The sequence below is a fragment of the Ostrinia nubilalis genome, chromosome Z (genome assembly GCF_963855985.1).
Source record: "Ostrinia nubilalis chromosome Z, ilOstNubi1.1, whole genome shotgun sequence".
Lineage (NCBI taxonomy): Eukaryota > Metazoa > Arthropoda > Insecta > Lepidoptera > Crambidae > Ostrinia > Ostrinia nubilalis.
This window is the reverse complement of record NC_087119.1, coordinates 10,210,549-10,222,826: the sequence shown is the minus strand read 5'-3', so window position 1 is coordinate 10,222,826 and position 12,278 is coordinate 10,210,549.

Sequence of the window (12,278 nt, the reverse complement as noted above, 5' to 3'; positions counted from 1 at the left end):
AAGCTAGAAACTAAAAATAAACGACTCTATCAAAATATACTTTGGTTGTGGGCGTACCCACCAGCGGGTCCAGCATAGGTGTTTCTATAGAAGTTACTACATTATCAAGTCAAAAACAAGGTTGAATTTTCCTTAAAGAGGCTTTAAATGAGCTCCCGACTTTTCCCATTTTCTCCCGCTGCACTCACAGTCGTCGGAAAACAGAATTGAACTTCAGAAAAGCTTTGTTCTTTGTTCCTATTTGTGGACTACTTTGTGCACAGACTAAAAATAGCGAGAAACTACACAGATTTAGAATGGGGATTAAATTCGCTTTTCATTTTACTACGGCCGTATACTGACCTAACGTAAGCATTCAGTGTTTATGTATACTTTACAAAACTGTGCTTTTGTTTGATTAAAATGAAACGTAAACATTGGTGATAAACGTAATTGAAATGTGTTTATAGTGAGAAATTTGTAACAATTAGTATCCTAGGCTAAGAGAATTATCTACATACATGCATACCTAAATTTAAATAAGTTAAAAGCTAATCATTAATAATATCAATTAAGTAGGATATTTTAATTAAAAAATCCAGTTTCTTCAAAATAATCTTATTAGACCAAAATACAAGACAAGAGATTCTCCGTTGTGGATAAAAAACTGAACCTACTTTCAGAAGGGAGACCCTGCTTATTATACCTAAAGTAATTATATTTTTTTCTAAACCTTTTGTCAATATCGTGATCTACGCTGTTGGTATCCATTTTACAGTAATTTCTTGTGTATTTAATTTGTCATTGTCTGTTGTATTATACCGACTTGGAATTTCCCATCCAACTTAACATATTTTATTCTGGCAGATTTGGAAATGTGTGTCCTGTCCCCCGCCCGAGTCCCCGCGGCTCTATCGATCTGCTCAAAGTGGAACTTTAGCTGTGTCTCACTCGGCCTCGAAGGCCGACTTGGTTGAGAAATTCTTGGTCTTTACAGGCTACATACACTAGGTACTATAGAATTGAATGAAGACAAAATAATTGTTTCGAGATATGCTTGTTCTCTTCAAGGAGACTTACACTTGATAGTTATACAGGGTGTTAGGTAAATGGGTATATGAGCCGACACTAGCCCATGTTAACATGGGCATATAAATGGTATGGTTAAGTCAGAAAATTGATATCTTCATTTTAATTATTTTAATTTTCATACAAATCGGTTTTTATAAAATTTATTTTGTGTGAAAATTAAAAAAATATAAAATTATGATATCAAATTTCTGACTTCACCATACCATTTATATGCCCATGTTAACATGGGCTAGTGTCGGCTCATATACCCATTTACCTAACACCCTGTATAACTATCCTACTAATTCTTACTAATATTGGATGTTTGTTACTCTTTCACGCAAAAACTACTAAACGGATTTTGATGAAACTTTACTGTATTATTGTTTATAATCCAGAATATAGGCTATAATTTATGACGATCTGTGACAAACTAAATTTCACGCGGGTGAAACCGCGGGCAAAAGCTAGTAATGGAATAAAGATAAGGCTAGCCTACTAATTTTGTAGAGTTCTGAGACTAGACAGTTTCTAATCAAAGTAAGGGCGCGTCATTACAATTTCCTGAAAAAATTCATGTGCACACAAAATTTAAATTACTTGTAGGTACCTACTTGTATTTATTTGTAAATTATAATGAGAGATGAAACAGTGTGCGGGCACAAAATATAACAGAAGGTAAACTCCATACTAAGCGCGCTCGAGCCACGCACACATAGACACCGCTCACGTACGCGTTATTAAGACTGTCTTGGACGAATGCGAGGCGCGACTGCGTTCGCTTAAGTGACGCTGCTCACGCGTTCCTAAAATTATTTTGTTTGTGCGAAAATTAGTGAACAACAAAAAAGGGGTATTATAATATTTGTTAAGTAGACGGTTGCTTACACTCAACATTAAAAACTAAATTTTCGTTTTTGAACCTAACGGTTGATTGCGGAAGGTAAGTAAGGTATTTATTTGTATTTCAATAGTTCGTTTAACGTTGACAAATTGAAAGCCAACTCAATTATTAGGAATATCGAATTGTTTTAGAGAGGTTTTAGGAATTATTGGATAATAGTGTCAACCACTCGACTAAATGCACTTCCTTCTCGTGTATTTGTTTGCAAACTATTACTATAATAACGTACTAAATATAACTGTATAAGTATACGTGGATATCTGTTATTGTCTTTCTTCCATAGTATTAAGAGTAACATTTTTCTATCATAACGAAATAAACGCAACACATGACAAGACAACCCTAGCGCGACGGCCGAGCGTGCGAGCGAGAGAGGTATGCAAAGCGAGGTACATACATGAGTTTACCTTCTGTTATATTTTGTGGTGCGGGGGACGCATAATTATAAACGGGTAAAATTGATAATTAAATTGCTTAAATAAAATATTTTTAAACTGGTTCAATCTATCTAGTCTAGATTAACTTTTATCTCATTTAAATTGTTATTATTTCAAAACCGCATTCATGGTTGATATAACGTGTTATTCAAAGGAATAATTAATAACTATGACTATGACCAAAAAAAAACTGGTAAGGTAACTCATATGACCTTCATGTAATGTAGGTTTTTACACAAATTGTAAACATAAAAAGTACTCACATAGAAAAAAAACGCAACTCATGCTAAAAACGGCAAAAAACAAAACACACACACATCACCGCAGTTCAAATATTGACCGATTCAATACAAATCACAGTAAAGAGTGGCTCTTACATCAATCTGTTTAGTTAAATGGCGTGAACACATTAGACAATTGGTTTCGGGTAATTTGTGTGTAGTTCCCATAGTCGCAGGCGCAGCCGGGCGGTGCGGCGCGGTTAACCCTCCATGTTGCCGAATGGGGTCGAAATGGCGGCGGTTGTCAAACTTTTGACGACATTTTTTCTAACGACAAGCATAAGCCGGCCTACTGCAATAAATGCTATCAAGTAGTATGGAATTATTTTTTTAAATGGGTAGCCGGTATACCGGTTTACTAAAAAAATTTAGGCCTACATAACTGCGATTTTGTATTGCTAATAATAGTAATGTAACTATTATGAATATGACACTACCTAGTCAATTTGATCAACTAATAACTACCTACGTTTTCGTTGTGTTCCAATTGGTTTATTGATGGAGCAGAAGCAACGCGTTTCTTTCTTCTCTACTCTACTTACCTGAACGTTTATACAGGGTGGAAACGTTAAGTGATCTCACTCGATTATTTCTAAACTATACAAGATATTGAAAAACTGGTTACTGATCCTGAAAGTGCTTCATGAGCTCTTTCAAACGGTACCAATAATAGGTTACAGAATAAACTGGATCTATCTGAAAATTCAATGTTTCCAGCTTCCATACTAAATGTATGCCAGACACACAATATTGGAAGTGTGTTTTTTTTATTGAATAATAAACTCTTAAAATAAACTCGTAAATTGTATTCTTCTTTAAAATTATTCATGGAAAACATTAGTTTTAGGCTTTACTTGCTATAATATTGTCAAGAGATGAGTGTCATGACTGTGGTAGTACTAAATGTATGGAAGACGGGAACATTGAATTTTTTGATAGATCCCGTTTATTCTGTAACCTAATATTGATACCATTGGATAGAGCTTGTAAAGCACTTTTAGAATCAGTAATTAGTTTTACGATATCATGTGTAGTTTTTAAAATAATGTGACTTTACCAAATGTATGGAAGCTGGAAACATTGAATTTTCGGATAGAACCAGTTTATTCAGAAACCTATTATTAATACCATTTGATAGAGCTCATGAAGCACTTTCAGGATCAGTAACTAGTTTTTTGATATCTTGTATAGTTTAGAAATAATCGAGTGAGATCACTTATCGTTTCCACCCTGTATATAGTTTTAAGTTCATAACTTTATAAAAATCCTTTAAAATAGTTAGGTATCTAACATGTAAATATTGTATTTTTTTTTGTATATACACTTGCGAGCAAAAGTATGGAATCACTTACATGAAGTTGTTTCCACGCGATCTTGTGTACTAACGAATTTGTTAGTAACAAAAAAAGTGGCACCATTTTAAAGATTAAACTTTTACCTTTAAAGTGATACCAAATTTATTTAAATCACATCAGTATTTAAAAAGATATCCCGGTTAATGTGAAGAAGTAAGGAAAAAGACATGTATCAACTCTTTGATACGGCGCGAGTTGCGGCCCATTTACCCCCTATAAAAGCACGTGTTTTCGGATTTTGCTTTCACACGTTGATCCTTACACATCTCCGCTTCTTTTGACACTTTACCTGGGATTCTACACCTTCAGAAGCAGCACAAATCGTTGCCTATTGCAAGAAGAGCTCAGCCAGCGGGCTGTCGCACGTCAGCTCCACATAAGCCAGTCCTGGGTTTCGAAAGTTTTAAGACGCTTTCGGGAGACTGGTGACTTTATCCCGAGACCAAGTTCTGAACAGCGCCGGTGCACATCGCAGAGGGATGACCGTTTTTTCATGTCAACCTCTCTATAAAATCGTCATTTGACTGGTATCGACGTCCAGCAAGAGCTCAGAAATGTTTGTAGGATAGCTGTTAGCAAGTGGACAGTTCGTCTAAGATATAAGCAATAGAATTTGACTCCAAAAAGGCCTGCCACGGGCTCGAAACTGACGGCAGGTCACCGATAAGCACGCTTTCAATTTGCTCGTACACATCTCGATGGGAAGTCGAGCAAGCCACCCCTATAAGCCACTGTTTCAGCGAACCAGCACTGCACAAATCTCTCCCCAGGCCGCCTATAGACCCGACCTCTTCGACTGCTGCACTGCAAACACAGTCTGCATTCATCAGAGAACAAAACTCGCCTCCATTACTCGCCTTCCCATCAAAATAAGTGCGAGCTAATTGAAAGCGTGCTTATCGGTGACCTGCCGTCAGTTTCGAGCCTGTGGCAGACCTTTTTGGAGTCAAATTCTATTGCTCATTATCTTAGACGAACTGTCCACTCGCTAACAGCTATCCTACGAACATTTCTGAGCTCTTGCTGGACGTCGATATCAGTCAAATAACGATTTCATAGAGAGTTTGACATGAAAAAACGGTCATCCCTCTGCGATGTGCACCGGCGCTGTTCAGAACTTGGTCTCGGGATAAAGCCACCAGTCTCCTGAAAGCGTCTTAAAACTTTAGAAACCCAAGACTGGCTTATGTGGAGCTGACGTGCGACAGCCCGCTGGCTGAGCCCTTCTTGCAATAGTGCAACGATTTGTGCTGCTTCTAAAGGTGTAGAATCCCAGGTAAAGTGTCAAAAGAAGCGGAGATGTGTAAGGATCAACGTGTGAAAGCAAAAATCCGAAAACACTTGCTTTTATAGGGGGTAAATAGGCCGCAACTCGCGACGTATCAAACAGTTGATACATGTCTTTTTCCTTACTTCTTTACATCAGCCGGGATATCTTTTTAAATACTGGTGTGATTTAAATGAATTTGGTATCAATTTAAAGTTAAAAGTGTAATCTTTAAAATGGTGCCACTTTTTTTGTTACTAACAAATTCGTTAGTTCACAAGATCGCGTGGAAACAACTTCACGTAAGTGATTCCATACTTTTGCTCGCAAGTGTAGTATAGTTTTTAAGTTTGTAAATTACCTGTACAAATTTAGTTTGTTGTTCTGAATAAATGATAATACGGAGATCCGGCTAATCCTCTGTCAGGACTGAGTGATCTAACATTAGTACATATTTAATTTTGTGAGTTTTGAAATGTTTGATATAAAAATAATACCAATACAACACCAAAAACATTTGAGAACCGCACGCGTGCAAGTGAAGTGCTGTGCCTGCGGACGACTTGTTAATAATTGCGTATAATAAATGCTTAAACACAACAAACAGACAGACAAATACGGGTGGGGGTCGCTCAGGGGATGATTTAGTTTCCACTCTATTGAGCCCTGAACGTACTGTATGTAGGTACTTCAAACAATCGCCGTAGTACATCTTTTTATAGTCTAGATAGGCAGAGATCAAATATCTTGTGATAATAATATGGTCTTTTGTGTTTTTTGAAATTAGGGCTATGATTGTGATGGGATTAGTCTGTTAACTATAGCCGGTAGATTTGCCTACATAGGAAATAAACGATGAGCAACATATAATTTTATTTCATTAGTTCATGAAAAAAGTATGGCTGATATTCGTATGTTAATTTGGTCTTTTCGAGTGCGATTGTAGTGCTGTCCATAATATTTTTTTATTTGATAAATATTCATTGTGATAATTTTTAAATACCTACTCAAACTACTCACTCATGTTACTTATGATTCAGTTTCAGGTTCAAAGGATTTACCTATAATCTGTACCAAAGATCTTTTAAATAAAAGTGCGTTAAAAACTCAAACAGATCAATTCGTTCCCGTTCAAAATAAACAACTTCCAAAGTTAATAGTTTCCAATTTCACCAATTTGACCTAAACGCCGAACAAGATTGCAGGGCTACGACATTCACAATAACAGCGATTAACCAGTGTGACGGATTAATTAAGTGCAGTCAGAAAAACATTCTTGCAAGGGGCGTCACGCGCAGCGCACTTTTGACGACGCGTGCGCGCGTGCACCGCACGCGGCCTTTACAAAGAACTGAACCCCCGACCCCGCACTCGAAGGATAATCTCCACCAAGCGTACGCAGACAAATAAATAAATTAACCAAAGCCAACTGCGGTTAAAAACCAACTAAAATTTAAATTAAGTCGCATGCGAAAAACAAACTCGATCGGACAAATTGAGCCAATATTTTTTAGTTGTATGAATAAATTATGCGGTAAGCCAATCGAGAGGTTTAGTAATGTGAATTTTTAACCGACTCCGTATATTGTTAATTTAATTATATTTTATGCAGTCACATCATATCGTTAGGTGTTAAGTAGGTATGACTACAGGTCGCGTTATCAATACGAAATAATAAATATCATTCTGTGTTACAATGGTGTTCAACAGAAATTCATTTATTTATTTATTTATAATAATACATATATTTCCAGCTATAAGGCATGAATAAGACAGGTAATTAATTGGTTTTGCCACGATACATTTTCATAATAACTACGAGAGTTTTTCGCATTAAGTAATTAAGCACATGAAATTGAAACTGTAAAGGGAACAAAAGGGAGATATTATGAAAGTGGTTCCAGGAAATAATTTGAAATTTCAGGCCATCATGGCTGCCGCTGCTGGCAGTGTGACTGACGGAGCGGGTGAAAAATACGAGCAATAAAAGTGGTCTGAACCGAGCCAGGGTATGATTTCCGAGGGCTCCGTCGATTTAAATTGCTTTTATAAAAACATGTTTTACAAATAAAAATACATAATTCTTTCTTAAGAGATTATAGAGAGAGAGAGAGAGATAATCTAGATATTTTTTATATTAGATAATATCAGTCTGTTATGGATATTATGTTGTAGGGTAAACTGCCAGTCATTGGACACTTAAGAAAGTTATTGGACAGTTATTTACTAAATTAAAAATAGCATTTCTATTTCAACAACTGAGAGATTCCGACTAATGGAAATAAAAGGGCGTTTTTTGAAGGAATGTTCATTGTATTTGAAGGAATATTCATTTTAAGAAAATTCAAGGGTTGTTTTGTCCAATGACTGGCAACGTCCATTGACTGTCGGTTTACCCTACCTACTTATACGGTAGACAATTTTTGTGTCTAGGTAGTGAGTGACTTGGTATGTATGATTAAGTTTAACGGGTGCAATTTAGTAATGCTTCTTAGAAATTAAAAAAATCACGATACTATGAAGGTATGAAGATTCCTTATTTGACTACAGGACTTTGTACTTGTACGAATATGCTCGCGCAGATATTTCTTGAAATGAATATCAATAAAAATCAATCATCATTGCAGCCATAATATTTTAGCGACATTCTCGTGGCCATTTTCTGTCCACATTTCCCGTGACATTTCTGTCATTGAATGCGCCAACTTTCACGAAGCGTGTTTCATTTTCCAGCGCGTTCGGTGCAGACTTGCGATCTCACGCGTAAACCCATTGAGCACCGCGAGGGGCGTGTCGCGTCGCGCGGCCGCCGCGTGTCGTGTCGCGCCGCTTGCCCGCGCCAAATCAATTACAGGGTCGCGGCGGGCTGCACTTCCGAACGGGAATTAGCGCCAAATTATAGCGAACGAAATTACTTGTTTATAGAGGGTGACTAGCTAATTTATAGACATGACAAATTCGAGTTCGCGAATACTTAATAGCAGGCGTAGGGTCTGTTCACACGGTCGCTGTTGACAACATGAACTAGCCATGACAAAATGATAATGTCAAAGCACATTAAAATTTGTTAATCGCCTTTGAACTTCGTTTCCATTGAAATTGTTTACATAGGCTTTTCAATCTCTCTTACTTAGCACCACAAGTGCAAGAAGAGTCTTGTATTTTCCTGAAACTAAGCGCTATTTTCATGATCTCTCATTTATGTCTACATAACGGGTACGATATTGTACAATTTCAAGATTTTAATTTGTTAAAATGTACTCATCCATTTAATTATGAAATACTTAGTGGTGTAATAATCAGAAAAGAAACAAGGAAACACCGATGTTTTTCAGTAGTTCATCAAAAGTATTTTACCCAATTACCTACAACTGAACATAACATATAAAACTTAAATATCTGTGAAATCTAGATTTTTGCTAAAATGTAGCATCCTGAATATAGCCGAAACAAACTGAAGTAGGTGCTTAAAGCAGCTGCTAAAAGACAAAAGCTCTTATCACCATAACTTTTCCAACCCAGATGTAACAAAGGATCCGAGCGCAGAAAATAATTAACTAACAAAGAGTAATTTTGGGGTATACAAACCTAAAACAAGCATGATAGGGCCAGAGTGAATAGGTATCTACTAGTGAACTGTATAACCTCATGAAAAGAAAATTTGAAAAGTGCGAGTCGGACCTGTAAACGGAACCCTTCAAGAGGGTTCCGTTTACCTAACGTCTTACACAATTGAACTACCTACCTAGGTATCTATTGAAACACTAATTACTTGGGAAAAAAACAAACAAGCAACAACGCGTTTGTATGTTATTTCATCTATTTTTTATTTTCAGAATTTATATTGTTGTTTCAGTCTGCAATTTATGTGACATCCTACTCGTAAGTCAGGAAAGGCATATTGACGTGGTCTCGTTGGCATTAAAGGATTTCGAATCCATCCGTACCAGTTCATATCATTTGTACAGTTCATACTAAGTATTTCTTAAGTGACTCCTATGGTAACACATAACAGGCATTTTGTTTACATAGGGGTCACTTAAAAATTAGGGATTGATGGTGAAAACGGGCAATGGGCATAAGGCTGAGTTGCACCACCTAACTTTAACGGTAACTATGACGATTACCGGTGCATTAAATATGTAGTTTGACAGATTTTTGACTCTTGTCAAAATTAAAGTATGATGGTGCAACCCAGCCTAAGTATTTCCACCTCTATTTCCCACCGCTGCAACTCCTGTCTAACCAGGATCTATAGTTTGACCACCAATAAAACATTTGTACAGAATGTAGTCAGTCCAGACTGGACTAGACTGCATTACACTTTTAACAAAACGAGATTCTTAGGTGAGCGTTTGCACTCACGAGAAGCTTTAAATCCTTCTATTCAAAACGAAGCAGTCGATGAAAACACTTTGTAACAGCATCAAATCGTTTACCATGTAACAGTTTGAAAGTGTTTAAATAACGAGCAGTCCAGACGATGGCCGCTTAGACGGGTTGTTATGGCGCTGTCAGCCGCAGGTCTTCACGCGCCAATGGACGAATAATTTTCCCCTCGCTGGGCAACGCGGGTAGCCGGTGGATAAAGCTGTAACTGAAAACGTTACTTTTTTAAATCGCGATAACATCTTAAAGCAGACTGCAATGAATATGTTAACTGGAAAAAGGAGCTTGGGAAATCATTAAATTAGTGTAGCGTCAAGATTTTTGAAGCGATTTTTGTTGGAAGAACTTGTAGTCTATAGAATCACTTCATGTTTAATGCATCATCATCATCATTTCAGCCACAGGACGTCCACTGCTGAACATAGGCCTCCCCCAATGACTTCCACATCGCACGGTTGGTAGCGGCCTGCATCCAGCGCCTTCCTGCTACCTTTATCAGGTCGTCGGTCCACCTTGTGGGTGGACGTCTCACGCAGCGTTTTCCGGTACGCGGCCTCCATTCCAGAACCTTGCTGCCCCATCGGCCGTCAGTTCTGCGTACTATGTGCCCTGCCCACTGCCACTTCAGCTTGCTATGTCAGCGACATTAGTTCGTTTACGGATCTCCTCATTTCTGATTCGACCTCGTAAAGAAACACCGAGCATAAGCCCTCTCCATAGCACGCTGTGCAACTTTGAGCTCCTGTATAAGGCCTATAGTGAGAGGCCACGTTTCCGAGACATAAGTAATCACAGGTAACACACATTGGTTGTAGACTTTCGTCTTCATGCACTGAGGTATTTTGGACGAAAAGATGTTGCGTAGTTTCCCGAATGCTGCCCAGCCGAGTTGGACTCGACAATTGACCTCGTTCTCAAAATTGGACCTACCTAGTTGAATCGTTTGTCCGAGGCTTAGTTTAATACATAATAACTTGTTAATTAAATTGTATTTTCCGTTGAAATACGAATAAACCGGTAAAATTTATCGTTAACAGACTTATTTCTATTCTTCTTTCATTCTATTCCTGAAAACTTTATTAAATAAATGTTATCTATAGTTTGAAATAGATAAAGTTCGGATTGCATTTAAATCACAATTACTTATATTCCTTCCAAGTTTACTGTGAGCCTCTTTAACTAAACTAGCAAGGCTCCAAACCTATGTTTACATAGGTACCTACAGAAATGCCATGCTATATTACATACATTAGGTTACAACGGTGACCAACTGACCATAAATCAATCGAAGTAGCATCTTGGTATTGCGGCTGACATGATGCACTAGTTGTTTGGAATTAGAACCAGGCCTGTTCATCTCCGCGAGTTTACATCGAAAACAAAACACGCACGATTGCCCCCTACAAGAGTACTATTCGACAAGGCCTCACATACGAGCGAACATTGACTCACGCACGCGTATTCTTGTGTATGATGGAAAAAAATAAAGAAAATGGTGTACTAAATACTGTGCAGTATTTAACTGCCTAAATAATAATAAAAACACAGAATGTACTTTTTTAAGTTGCCTGAAGACACTGAGAGGTAAATAAGTAGTTAATATTATTCATGATAATTCATGCTAAATCATGTATTTCCTCCGCCATTTTCTGCAGATTGGCACCTCACGTCACATCATTTTACCGAAGTCAGCCCTATAGCTTCGGCGCAGTACCGATCACTGACGTTTGTCAACAAAACTTCTGACAAACTTGCTTGACTCTTGAGACAAGCTAAATTACACCATATTGTTAATGACATTGAGCATACATTTTTTTAAATACCTTCGCGAATTAAAACTTCTGTACGTAGTACTTATTATTATTCTGTGTTAGAACTAAGAATTGAGAATGTTACTAGGTATGCAAAATCACTTGAAACCTATGTTACAGTTAAGCTTTTACATTTACAAATACATTAGTTTTTATTTCATTCAAAAATACCCAGTTGTTATGATTTTATAGGCATTCAAAGTTCGCTTAAATATTGAGTCCCGCCGACGGTCACGTGACCCCGTGTGACGTACATTCACAGCGTCCGCTCACTAGAAAACGGATATAAACATACATACTTAAATATTTTTTTTTTGTAAATACAAACTTATTATACATATTAACACCCAGACCCATCTCAGAAATTAAAATTGAACCAAACCCAAACTTGATGCGATTGTGTCGTTTTATTGCGAATTACCTTCCAGCTCCATCATTAGACCCCGATTACTACATAGAATTAAAATACTCATCAATACAAAACGAACGAGCCCAAACTCGATGCATTTAAGTCGTTTTATTATAGAGTTCCTATGGCCACCTTCCAGCTCCATCATCAGATCAGCTCCATGTCATCATAATATTGCATGGTCATCCAAATCACATGTGTTTGCGAAATTTCAGCTTAATCGGTTGCCTGGAAGTGGGTCTTAATGCAGCTTGCAAGATTCCACCCATACAAATATGAGCCAGTCGTTGTAATATGACGTCACGCGCATAAAATGGCGGGCCGGCCGCCGCCCGCACTTTTAAAATTCAATATCTTGGAAACTAATTGACGTAT